Raw genomic sequence first — 12,610 nt, 5'->3', positions numbered from 1 at the left:
CTGTGGCTGATGAGTGAGGAGGAGAAAGGGGGGCTTATCCTGGGAGGGTGGGCAGGGGCCAGACCACAAAGGGTCGGGGGCCTCCTTCTTGCCCTGATGTCCACTGGCAGTACTGTCACAATATTAACTAATAAAAACAAGAGTAAAAATAATAGTAATAGAGCGGTGCGACAGTGGCTCAGTGGCAGAATTCTCGCCTGCCGTGCCAGAGACCGGGTTTGATTCCGGGATCCTGCCCATGCAAAAAATAATAATAATAATAATTAGTAGCAGTAATGGTTCAGCTGCAACTAACACTAATTGAGGACTTCCCATCTGCCAGGCACTGACTCATGCACTTATATATACAGGCTAAACTAATTTTTATGACAGCCCCATGAGGTAGGCACAATTGGGGAAAATAAGCACAGAGAGGATAAGTAACTTGTTCAAAGCCACCCAGCTACCATGTGGCAAAGTCAGAATTTAACCCCAGCATTCTGCCTCCAGAATCCACTTTGCCTAATTCACCTTTTTGGACCACTTTCTAGATTGCCCAATGCCTTAGTTCCCAGCCTAATTGCTCTTAGATTCTGCTTCCTATGAGGAAAAGAATCTACTAGTTTCCTCAGAGGTCAGAGGGAATTAATGTTTGGAAAAAAAAATAGAAACAAAAACAATGGGTATGGAGAATGCAACATTTAGCCTAAAGTGATTTGCTGATGGCAGGATCCCAGGAAGCAGCTAGGAACATGTTGGATGGGCAGTTTGAGATAGGAAAAAATTGAAACAGCCCCTCCCTCAGTGTCAAGCCCCTGGCGTAGTCACTTTTGCCTCCCCACCCCCTCCACTGCCACTTGGCTGCTATCTGTGCAGATATTCCCAGATCTATACTAATGGTTGGACTCAAGTCTGAGGTCCTACAGAATTGAGTGTCCAGCCCTAATAAATTTCCTGTTTTCCCTCTTGGAGTTTCCAGAAGTGAGGTAGGGAAGTTTAAAGATACCCTTTACCAGTCTAGAGGTTTGCTCTGGCTGGGCAGAGAATGGGTGTGATTCCCTGTGATGGTTAGGTTTAGGTGTCAACTTGGCTAAGTGATGGTGCCCAGTTGTCTGGTCAAGCGACTATTGGCCTATCTGTTGCTGTGAGGACATTGCGTGGACTTAAATCATGAGCACGTTGATTGCATCCATGGCTGATTACATCTGCAGTCGGCTAAGGGAAGTGCGTTCTGCAATTAGTGGCACTTAAGCTAATCACCTAAAGGTTTTTAAGGAAAATTCAGAAGAGAGAAACTCACTCTCTCCACTTCAGCTAGCCAGCATCTAATAGGAAGTTCTTTGAATCTGTCATTGAAGCCGCCAGCTTGCAGCCAGTCCTACAGATTTTGGACTATTCCATCCCCACGGTTGCGTGAGACACTTTTATGAATCTCGTATTTACAGATATCTCCTGGTGGTTCTGTTTCCTGAAAACCTTACCTAATGCATTTCCAGATGAAGTTCGCAACTGCGCAGCTTTCCTTTTATAGGCATGTGGGCTGATGCAGCTGAAACACTTGGTTGGGGAGAAAGAAGTAAAATGAAAATGAAGTGTTTCCAGAAATGACCCAAGAAAAAAGTTTGGAGTCTTTTTTGTGTTCTTGGGTTATTTTGTCTCTCTTCACCTCTCTGCATCTATGATTTACCATGATTGGGCCTGTGGAAGTGGGATAAACAGGACCAGTCATTCAAAGCCCAAGAGGTCATCCAGTCCAGCCCAGGCCAACCTCTGTGAGGACAAGGACAGAGCTGGGTTTTAATGATGTAGAAGGGGTATGGATGGATTGAGGCTCCAGCCCTCCTCCCCTCCCTGCGCCCCCCCCCCCCTTAAGGCTTCAGGTACAATCAGTGATCCAGACTGTTCCTCTTCCATTTCTATTCCTTTGCTTATGCTGTTTTCCCTGCCAGAAACGCTTTTCTCCCCCCTGCTAAAAGCCTCCTCCTCTGGGAAGTCCTCCTGGTGCTGCTCTCCTCCATCTCCTGCCCCCTCACACAGTCACACGTGTGCATACACACACACTTGCACACATACACACACAAGGTGGCTCATTTAAGACCCTCCCAACCCCAGATACTCTTACCTTTAGACATCTTTCCCTCATCAGATCAAACATTACCATGCACCTACATCCCATGTTAAATACTAATTATATGTAACTGCAAAAGCCAAATTGGATTGGAAGCTGGTCAGTTAATAATGCTATGCTTTGTAGACATTTGATTAAATACTTATCAATTTCAAGTTTGCAGCTCTCCATTTTTATCTTGCAGCCAAATAAATTGTTTTCTGGTTCTCAAACATTGCCACAGCCCCTTAAGAGCTCCTGGCACGGAGCCCTGAGCACAGCGCCTGATGGAGAAGGCGCTGCCCTGCCGCACCCAGGCCAGGGCCTGTGCAGGACAAGTGGGTGTACTGACCTGTGGCTGTGTTTCCTGAGGTTGAGTCTCATGTCCCAGCCTTTCTTTGTGCTGTATGCTCAAGCCAAGGGCCAGGCAGAGAATAAAATTCGTTCGTGTTTTTGTAAAGAAAGAGCAAAAGGATGACAGGACAGAGACGGAGGGAGAGAGAAGAGGAAGGAAGGAAGAAAAGAAGAAAGGGAAGATTCCTGGGCTGCAGACTCGACTTGCAGCATGGAGTCAACGCCATTGCTGTGGGTTCAGGGACATGGTGATGGGTTCTCTGGAACCCTCCCCCCAGTAGTTCCCACATTGGATCTCAGGAACTCCTTTTCTAGAGGACAAAGTTTTTTCTTCCCCACTGAGAGGTGGGATACTTACATATTTCCTGAGGTCCGCCGTGAGCTAGTGTGGGTGAGCATGGGCCCCTCGTGCTCACTCTCTTCTCTTTACATGTCACATCGTGGGCAGCAGCCTGAAGGCTGGGCTGGCCCTTGCTCCAGGTTTGCTCTCCTGACTGCCTTCTCCCACTAGGGACTTTCTTCACCCTCTCTCCCAGCAGGTGTGGGGAGCAGATAGAGGCAGCACTAGACAGAGCCTTCCACTCCCCCTGCAGGAGAATGGACCTTTCAGTGGTGGCGTGGCTGGTCAGACCTGGATTTGGCTATACTCGGGTCACTTTATGCCTGATCCCAAAAAGTAATGGCTCCTCGTTCCCCACAGGGTAATGTTCACAAGCCTCGAGACCCTACCTGGCCTGGCCCTGCCCACGTCTCGCCCCCGTTTCATGCTACTGCTCAGCTTTCTCACTCCATGCATCCACACTGGTCTTCGGGGTGCTCCTCGACCACGACGAGAGCATGCCCACCTCAGGGCCTTTGCACTAGCTGTCTCCTTTGCAAGGAAAACTCTTCCCCCAGTGGCTCACTCTCTGACTTTATTCACACCTCTGATCAAATGTCACCTTCTAAGAAAGGTCTCTCCTGACCCCCTGATCTAAAAGAGCCCCCCTTCTTCTGGGAGACCCATGGAAGGATTGAGCAAAGGTTTTGTGAAGAACTTTCAGCTCAGGGTTTGTTCACAGGAAGGAAAAGGACAAGTATGTACTGACCATTTGCTCTGTGTCAAGCTTTTGGCTGGAAAGAGCCATATCTGATCATCACAGCAGTCCTGTGAGGGAGGGAGGCACCATTTTCTTTGTACAGATGAGGAAACTGAGGTTTGGAAAAGGAAGCCACCAGCCCAAGGCCATGCAGTGTGTACATGAGCCAGCCCCATACCTCTACCTCCCCGGCGATGGAGGGTTGAGGTCCTGGGCAATCGGGGTGGTGGCTGAGGCCGTGGATGTGGATGAGACTTCCGGAGAGAGTGGGAGACATGGATGAGAATGAAAACAGAAGTTTGAGGAATACCAATAATAATGAGTCAGGTTGGTCAACGATGAGAGAGACCCCAGCAAAGTGGACTAAGATGAATCAAGCCACAGGGCTAGGAGGGGACCTACAAGGAAGACAGGGATGTGGAGAGACTGGCAGGAAAAGCCAAGAAGAGGATAGTCGATGGTGGTCCGTGGTGATCATGATGGGTCGTCCTGACTTCACCACTCACCAGCTCCTTGCTTAGGTTCTTTGAGCTCAATTTCCTAATCAGTGAAATGTTCTTAGCACAGTGCCCATAGTGGAGAGGTTTTAGCATGTGTTTCGGTTTGATAAGGCTGCCAGAATGCAATATACCAGAAACGGGTTGGCTTTTACAATGGGGATTTATTTATTGACAAATGTACAGTTCTAAGGCCATGGAAATGTCCCAATTAAGCGATTAACAGGATGATACCTTCTCTGAAGAAAGGCCACTGGCATCTGGGGTTCCTTTGTCAGCTTGCAAGGCACATGATCAGCGTCTGCTGGTCCTTCGCTCCCAGGTTTTGTTGCTTTCAACTCCTGGTTCCAGTGACTTTCTTTCTGAGTTTCTGGGATCCTCTGTTGGCATTTCTGAAGCTTTACTCTCTCAGCTCTCTCTGGGTGTTTCTCTCTGAACTGTTGGAGCTTTTTCTGTCTTTTATCCTCATAAAGGATTCCAGTAAAGGATAAAGACCCACCTTGAATTGGGTGGGTCACAACTCAATTGAAATAACCCAAACAAAAGTTCCCACCTACAGTAGGTCTGCACCTACAGCAATGGTTTAAAAGAACATGGCCCTTTTTTTTGGTGCAGCATGCATGCTAGAATCAATGCCACATTCTTGAGCATAAGCCTCAGTTTCCCCACATGGAAAATAGGGACATTAACGGGGCCTTTTGCATGGAGTTGTTTCAAAGGGGCAATGCCTGAAAAGGGCTTAGCACAGCAGCCAGCAAAGAACAGCTTCTCAAGAAAAGAGAAATAGCAGCAAGAGAGACCTGAACCCCCATCCTTTCTTTTCTGGGTGGGGGTGGGGATTTTGCTGCCTTCATCTTCCCAGGTTAGTGTTCTGTGGGTGGGGTGCAGACAAAACCCTCCATACACAGGTCTTAGATGTGAAAGGATCCCTGAGCTGGTTATCTAGTCCAACCTCTTCATGCACAAATGGAGAATCAGGGCCAGAGAGGGAGGGGTGTGCCCAAGGTCAAACAGCGATTGTGGGAGGGTCAAGGTGGGGGCCTGGAGCTCCTGATTTATGCCAGAGCTCACTGTGGGCAGATGCCAGGGCCTAGAGAACTGATCCCTGCCCCAGAGGGGACTAGAAGCAAACCAGTCAAAACAGTAGAACAGGTGGTGTGCATTGAGCACTCCCTTTGTGCCAAGCACTGGTCAAAGCGCATCACAGGCCACCCTTATTCCACTTTTGCTACAACCCTATGGCATTCTTTAGTATCAGCTCCATTTTACAGAAGGGACCACAAAGACTCAGAGGTCAAACAACTGCTCAATGTCACAGAGCTGGCCCATGGCCAAGCCAGGTTCCCAAGGTAAGCAGCCTGGCTCTTGAACCTGATAATTCACCAGGTACTACACGGCCTTAGTGAGAAAAAGAGATGCTCAGCTTAAGATGTCTAGTTCAAGACCCCCTCACTCCCTCTGCAGAGCCCCCGTTCCTGCTGGACCACGTCTAGCGCATGCTGTAGTACGTAATGCGAATTCTTTCTATTTTGAGCTCGTTGCCTGTGTTTGCCGTAAAGAGTTTGTCTTATCCCTAATCAAACCTGTCTGTCCCAGAGAGCTCCAGGAAGACACACTGAGCCGGGTGAAGCCTGGGCAGGAAGGCAGAGGGATAGCAACACCAGACAGGCCTGGGCCGGGGTCTAGCACCACCCAGGTATATGTGGTCAGCATGCTATCCTACCCTCAGCCTCAACTTCTGAATCTGCAAGATGAGCTCGTGGCTTTGTTGGGGAGACTCGAACTAGATGAGGAAGGAAACTGATGCTTGGAGATGCTGAGTAACGGGGCCCTGGTAAGTAGGAGAGCCAGGATTTTAACCCAGATGTGCCGGCTCCAAGGCCTGTGTTCTAACCACTCGGTTTACTGCCTCTTCCACCATGGGCTCACTCCCTGCCCTCACTCACCATCTGTAGGACTTCAGGCCAGGGCCACATCTTTGTAAGCCTCAGTTTTCTCATCTGAAAAATGGGACAAAGAGGCTGTCTTGCTGGTTTCCCATCAGGGAAGATGATCCTGTGAGCAAATGGCCTGAAGACGGTGATGGTGAGAGTGATGATGATGATGATGATGGTGCCGGTGGTGAAGATGGAAAATGCCTACAGAAATGAGCAGATTTGATGGGGAGGACAAGTTTCTCCTCTCCCTAGCAGGAGAGAGAAGGGGGCTGATGGTCTAGAAGCGCCCACATCCTGCTCCCCGCAGTTTCTCCTGCTGCCCCTCAGCACCTGCGGCAGAGGAGAGGATCTGGGAACTTCTGAAGAGCGCTTGGGGTGCGGGCAGGTGATACCCTCTCTGGGCATTGGCCACTGTCCTGCCTCCCAGGGGAGCTCAGGCAGAGGGATCCCAGGAAGGAGCCCTGGCTCTGATCGTCCCTGGGGATGAGGACAGGGGAGATGCAGGTGGCAGGGGTACAGCAGGTGGGCTCAGCCTCTCTGGCTTGTTAGAGGGAGACCCCCCACCCCCAGCACACCCTGCCCTGAGTCAGAGCTGTTTTTCCTGATCTAATTAGCATCACTGATAGTTAAAGGATAAATTCAGGCCTGCGCTGCTCCCCAGAGGATATCTGAGAACTAATACGGCTTAACTATGAAATGACTACTGCCCTTGGGGCCTGAGTCAAGGAGGTGCCAACCAGAAACAAGGGCTGTAATTACCAGCTCTGATTATGCAGCGTGAATTATAAAACAATAAAACAAGGAACGAACCCACTGCCCCCGATAAAAACAATTATCGACGATTTGGGTTACTTCTGCTCCATTTAAAGGGACACAGGTATTTCATTCTCCAGTCCCTTTCCATTCTCATAGCTGCACTTGTCCATCCTGACCATTTGCTGAGCCCCTGCTCGTGCCAGGCCTGGCTGGGGACAGGGCTGTTTTCGTTCCCAGGCTGCCCAAGCAAATACCATGCCATGGGGGTGGCTTGAACAATGGCAGTGTATTGGCTCAGGGTTTCGAGGCTGGGAGACATCCAAGCCCAGGCATCACCCAGGTGCTGCTTTCTCCCTGACCTCTGCCGCACTGGGGCAGGCTGTCCGGGCTCCGCGGCCCTTGGCTCTCTCGTCATGGCAAGGCACACGGTGGTCTCTCCTGGCCTCTCCTTTGCCTTCTGCATCCCACCCAATTTCCATTTCTTACTTCCGTGGCTGTCTGTCTGTCTGAATTTCAATCCACTTATAAAGAATTACGGTAATAGGTCTTAGACCCGTCCTGATTGGGGTGGGTCACACCTTAACTGAATTCACCTCATCAAAAACTCCTATTTACCATAGGTTCATACCCACAGGAACGGATTAAGTTTAAGAACATGTGTTTCTAGGGGACAGACAGCTCGAAACCACCACAAGAGGTAAGAAGTGAAGACGGCAGGGACGAGGTGCTTACCCTTCCAGGGCTCAGAGTCGGGATCGGGGGTGGGGGACGGCCTTTCACGGGAAAAGTCACACAGACGTGTGCAACCACACCTTAGGGTGTGTCCACATATGCTATGCACAGGAGGCTGTGTGAGGATAAAGAGGAGACTAACTCAGGTGGGGGGTGGGTCCTCAGAAACTCATAATTAAATGAAGGCCTGAAGGAGCTGGTTACCTGAAGAGTGGCAGGGGCAGAGTGCTCTTGGGTAAGGGAAAAGCAAGTGCAAAGGCCCTGGGGTGGGAAGGAGTGAGTTGTAGGCACTAAAGAAGGGGACTGCATGGAGCGTGTGGTGAGGAGGGGGAGGAGGCCCTGGGGAGCGTTGGGGGCCTTGAGCAGCGGGAATAGATTTACCTAGGTTTCCTTGGGTGACTGAAGGATATTAAACAAGTAAGTGACCTAATAAATTTTGGAATTTAAGATAATCCCTCTGGCTTTTCTGTGGAGGCCAATGGAGTCTCAGCGAGGAGTCTGAGGGATATCCAGGCAGGAGCCGAGGAGGGTTTAGCAGGGGAGAACCATGGGAAGTACAGAAGTGGACAGACCCAGAAGTAGTTTACTGGCAGAAACAGCCCACCCTAACAATGGGTCGGGTGAAGCGGGGGATTTGTCTAGATATCCCCAGGATTCTGGCTGAGGAGCTGGGTACCTGGAGCTTCCATTTCCAGAGTGGAGAAACAGGAGATGGAGCAGGCTTAGAGGTCAAGAGTGGGAGGTCAGCCCAGGGCAGGTAGAGCGTGGGACTCTGTGTTGCATCCGGGTGAGAGGGGCAGAGTAGCAGGACAGCCAGAGGGGAGCACAGGGCAGAGGTGGGCAGAGGGTGTTCATGGGCCAGGAGCCTGTGCCCTCCTGGGCAGAGGGGGTGGCAGGGCTAGAGCTGGGGCCAGGAGACTGCCCTCATTCCCTGTATCTCTTCCCACTTGAGGGTGGAGGTAGGGGCTCTGGCTGCCCCACAAAGCCCCTGGTGAAATTCTGGTGGGTTTCAGCTGGAGGGAAGACTTGGGGTGGCTGCCATTTGTTTCCTGGGCTCCTTGTTGTCCTCCTGTTTTGTTGACCATCAGCAGGTTAATGGCTGTCCAAAGCCGGGGCTCTGGCTTCTGCTCTATGCTTACTGCAAACTCAGGGTGATGGCTGGTGCATGATGGGTCACATCCTTGCAGGCAGGTGGATGGGAGGCCCAGAACTAGTGCATGGAAGACACCTGCTCCCAGCCACCTTCAGCCGCAATCCTGGGCCTTCCCCCTGCCCTCGGCTACCCCAGGTAGTTCTCAGAGGGAAGAAAACCCTAAAACCTCCAAACCTCTCTCCCTGTGATGTGGCTGCACATCCAGAGCAAGGAGAGGGCCGTTGTCCATCAGTTTCACTTAATTTGTTGTATTTATTTATAAGCTTTTGGTTTTGTAAACCTTGAAGATCCCTCTTTATGCAGCTGAAATTCTTCTGCCTAGAGGTTTAATGAGAACTTACAAGACTAGGTTTACTTTTAAACCTTAGCCTCTCAGAGATACCCGTGTTCAACTGCCCAGTAGCTCTCTGACTGAATCAGAAACACTTGCTGATGTGTGCAATGTGCTTGGATCCCCGCGGGGTGCTGGGATGCAGAGCTGGACAGGCTGGACCTTGTCCTGAGTTCACAGTGGGTTAGACAGGGGCTAAGGCATCAGGTAGAAAAGCAGGCTATTTTAAAGCACAATGTGATCAACACCATTTGTTCGTTCATTCACTCATTCATCCATTCATTTTTCATTCAACAAATATATTGATCACCTACGGTGGGCCAAGCACTGTTCTGGGCATTGGGGCTACAGGAGTGAACGAAACAGGCAAAATAAATCCCTGCCCACATGGGCTCATGGTCGGGTGGGAGACAGATCATAAATAAGCACGTCTGGGGCCTTTTGTCAGGTTATAGTATGTGTGATGAAAGAAAAGAAAGCGGGGAAGGAATGGAGAGAGCTGGGGGGCACTGTTTTATAGGGATTTGTCCGAGAAAACCTCTGAGAATGGTGTGAGTCATGCAAATGCCTGGGGCTTCCAGGAGAGGTGCGACAAGTGCAAAGACCCTGCGATGGGATTGCACCTCGCTTAAGGAACACAGACGGAGAAATTTCATGCCCCTCCTAACAAAGGCGGCATGGGGAGATGTGGGAGCGCAGAGGAAGTTGCAGCTTGCTGAGTGAGGAGAGAGGAGTGTTCAGAGAGGGTTCCCTGGAAGAGACCACCCTTGCCCTGCGATTTGAAGAATGGGTGAGAGTGGGACACCTGGGGAGTATGTGAAACAGTGTTCCTAGCAGAAGGAACAGCTTAAGCATAGGTCACAGAGAAATGAACAAGTTGGCCCATTTTGGGTGGTGGGAGGCTGTGGAGTGAGGATGGTGGCAGGAGAGGAGCCAGAACGAGGAGGCCAGGGCCAGGCTGAGAGGGAAGGGGCTTCCTTGCATTTTTTCCCCCTCAGTTGGGGCATTTCCCCAAATGTCCACTTGGTTTGTTCCTTCCCATCTTTGAGGTCACTGCTCATGTGTCACCTTCTCATTGGGTTCTTTCCCTCCATGTTCTATCACTGAGCTCTTCCCACATCTTTCTGCATTCTTGTTCTCCTCAGAGCTTTCCATCCCTTTTTTTCTTTTACATGGGCAGGCACCGGAAACAGAACCCGAGTCCCCAGCACAGCAGGCCAGAACTCTGCCACTGAACCACCGTGGCCCGCCCCCCATCTCTTTTTGATGTACTGGATACACATCTGTTCATTGCCTCCACCCACTAGAATGTGAGTTTCCTGAATGCAGGAATTCATTTCTATTTTATCACTGCTGCATCCTGAGTGGTGCCTGTTTCATAATAATGATTCAACAGAATTTGTTCAATGAATGAATGAATGAAAGACTTACAAGTCATCCCAAGGAGCTTAGAACTTATCCTCAGGGCAGAGGGGAGTCCTGCAAGGCTTTGAAGATGAGTGTCAGAGTCTAATTTCAGAAGATCTACTGCCCAAGTTGTAGGAGACTAGAGACTGGAAGGTCAGAGAGGAGGCTGGGCTGTCCCTTGGGGTTGTGCTGGTGGGGTCTGGTTCTGGGCAGTGGAGATGCCAGAAGAGGACAGAATATGGAGACACCAGAAGGTCTTGGTCCCTGCTTGACTACAGGATATGTGGAAGTTAGGGTGTCAGGGCAAGTCCCCAGGTTGCGGATGTTGCAAGTTGTAAGCATAGTGAGTTTGAGGGGACAGAGGAGTCCTGATTTCCATGGGCTGTGCTGGAGGAGCCTATGGACATCCAGGGTCCATTGGGGAACTGTGTTGTGGGGTTGGGGGCTCAGAATGACAGTCCACGGGGACACAGGCTGAGTGTGAGTTTCTGTGGGATGTGGCTCCAGGGACCAAACCCCAACAACAGTGACCGGACCAGGGTAAGTCAGTCTCACTGCTGTGCCCGCAGCCCTGCAGCTGTGTCCACCTGCCTTAGTGTGGCCGGACTCCAATGCTGACACTTGTGAGGATGTGCAGCCAGGAAGGACCTCCCATGCGGTTCTCAGATCCCTCCTGGTGGGAGGCCCACCCTCCCTGTCTCTATCAAGGCTGACCTTCCCCCTCACCTGCCCGCCAGGAAAAGGCCAGCCTCCTTTTCCCCTGAAATTCCAGGTCCCAAGACTGCAGTCTTTTTAATTTGCAGTCAAGCTTTGCCTGGGCTTTCAGACAGCCCTACTCTGAAGTTCCAAGGCCCCCATGTCAAAAGCTCTCAGAATAAATGTCCTACCATCCCTTTTCTGAGAGCTGGCCTGGCCACAAGAGCTGAGACAGGCAGTCTGGATGAGGGTGTGGGGAGCAGCAGCCAGGAGGTAGGGGGTAGGTAGGGAGGGGGGCTTTACCCAGGACAGCACTGTGACCTGGGGGTGGCACAGGCTCTTCCTGAAGGCCTGAGCTTTGGGGTAGACAGAGGTGGTTCCTGCCCCTGCCCCTCCCTGTGAGTCTCGAGAATTGTTGCCTCTCTCTGAGCCCGTTTCCCATCTGAAATCGGGCAATGAGTGTGTGGTGGGCATGCATGACACTCGGCACAGGGCCCCAGCGGCCGCTCCTACACTGGGCTGTACTGAATAGCCACATGAGGGGCTGTAGGCTCCAGGCTTCAGGTCTGGCTTGCACCCCTTTGACAGCTCCTGGGAATTCTTGCAGATGCCTCCAGAGTGGAGATTTTTTTCTACAGACAACTGAGGGCAGGGAGAAGGTCAGAAATATGATTGAGGCAGGCGCCTGGTGCCTGGCTGGCTCTCAGGTTGGGGAGAGGATGGGCACAGGGGAGGTCCATAGATAATGGGGCTGCTTCCTGATACTTTCCACTTAATCTCCTGACCTCCATAAACCATGCCCTTCCATTCCCATTAAAATGTCCCAGGTGTATGTGTGTGTCTGGGGGACGGGCACTCTCAGACTCACACACAATGTGGCCCTCAGGTGCTGACCTGAGCACTCTACCTGCCTTTATCCTCCGGGCCCCTCAGAAGTGGTTGTGGCCTTGGTCCATTGTCACAGACAAGGGGGCAGAGGTGTGAAGGGACCTGCCCAAGGTCACACACAGGTGAGGAAGTGGCCAGGTTGCTGAGGCCTGGTGGCTGCTGAGTGCTGAGCAGGGCTGGACCCGGCAGTCCGGCCCCACAGCCATGCCCCCACCCTGCCACACCTGCTCCCCGCCCCCACCCCGTAAGGGGCATTCACCCTGCTTTATGCACTGGCCCCCCAGGGCCGCACAGCCACTTGCAGGTTCAGACTCTGCACCCCACTTTACAGAAGAGGAAACCGGGCCTCAGAGGGTGGGGCCAGGGCTTGGGTGAGGCCAGAGCTGGGACAGGATTAGAACCCAGGTCTGCTGCCTCTCAGGATCGTCCCAGGAGAGGACACCAGAATGAAAGGGGAGGGACAAAAGCAGGGTCCAGGACATGAGGGAGGCAGGGCCGAGAGCCCAGGGAGGAGTCAGGCCTGGCCAGCAGCCCTGTCGGTGCCAGAACTCCCACCGGGCCCTGTACAGGGTCTGTCCACCCCTCCAGCCCCCAAAAGCCCACCCACCTGGGGCACAGGCCTGACTCTGGGCCTCGGGAGTCCTGTTCAAACACGTCAGAATCCTTAGAATTGTTCTAACATCTTGAGGACAAA

The sequence above is a fragment of the Tamandua tetradactyla genome, chromosome 2 (genome assembly GCF_023851605.1).
Source record: "Tamandua tetradactyla isolate mTamTet1 chromosome 2, mTamTet1.pri, whole genome shotgun sequence".
NCBI lineage: Eukaryota > Metazoa > Chordata > Mammalia > Pilosa > Myrmecophagidae > Tamandua > Tamandua tetradactyla.
Note: the sequence above shows the minus strand (reverse complement) of the source record.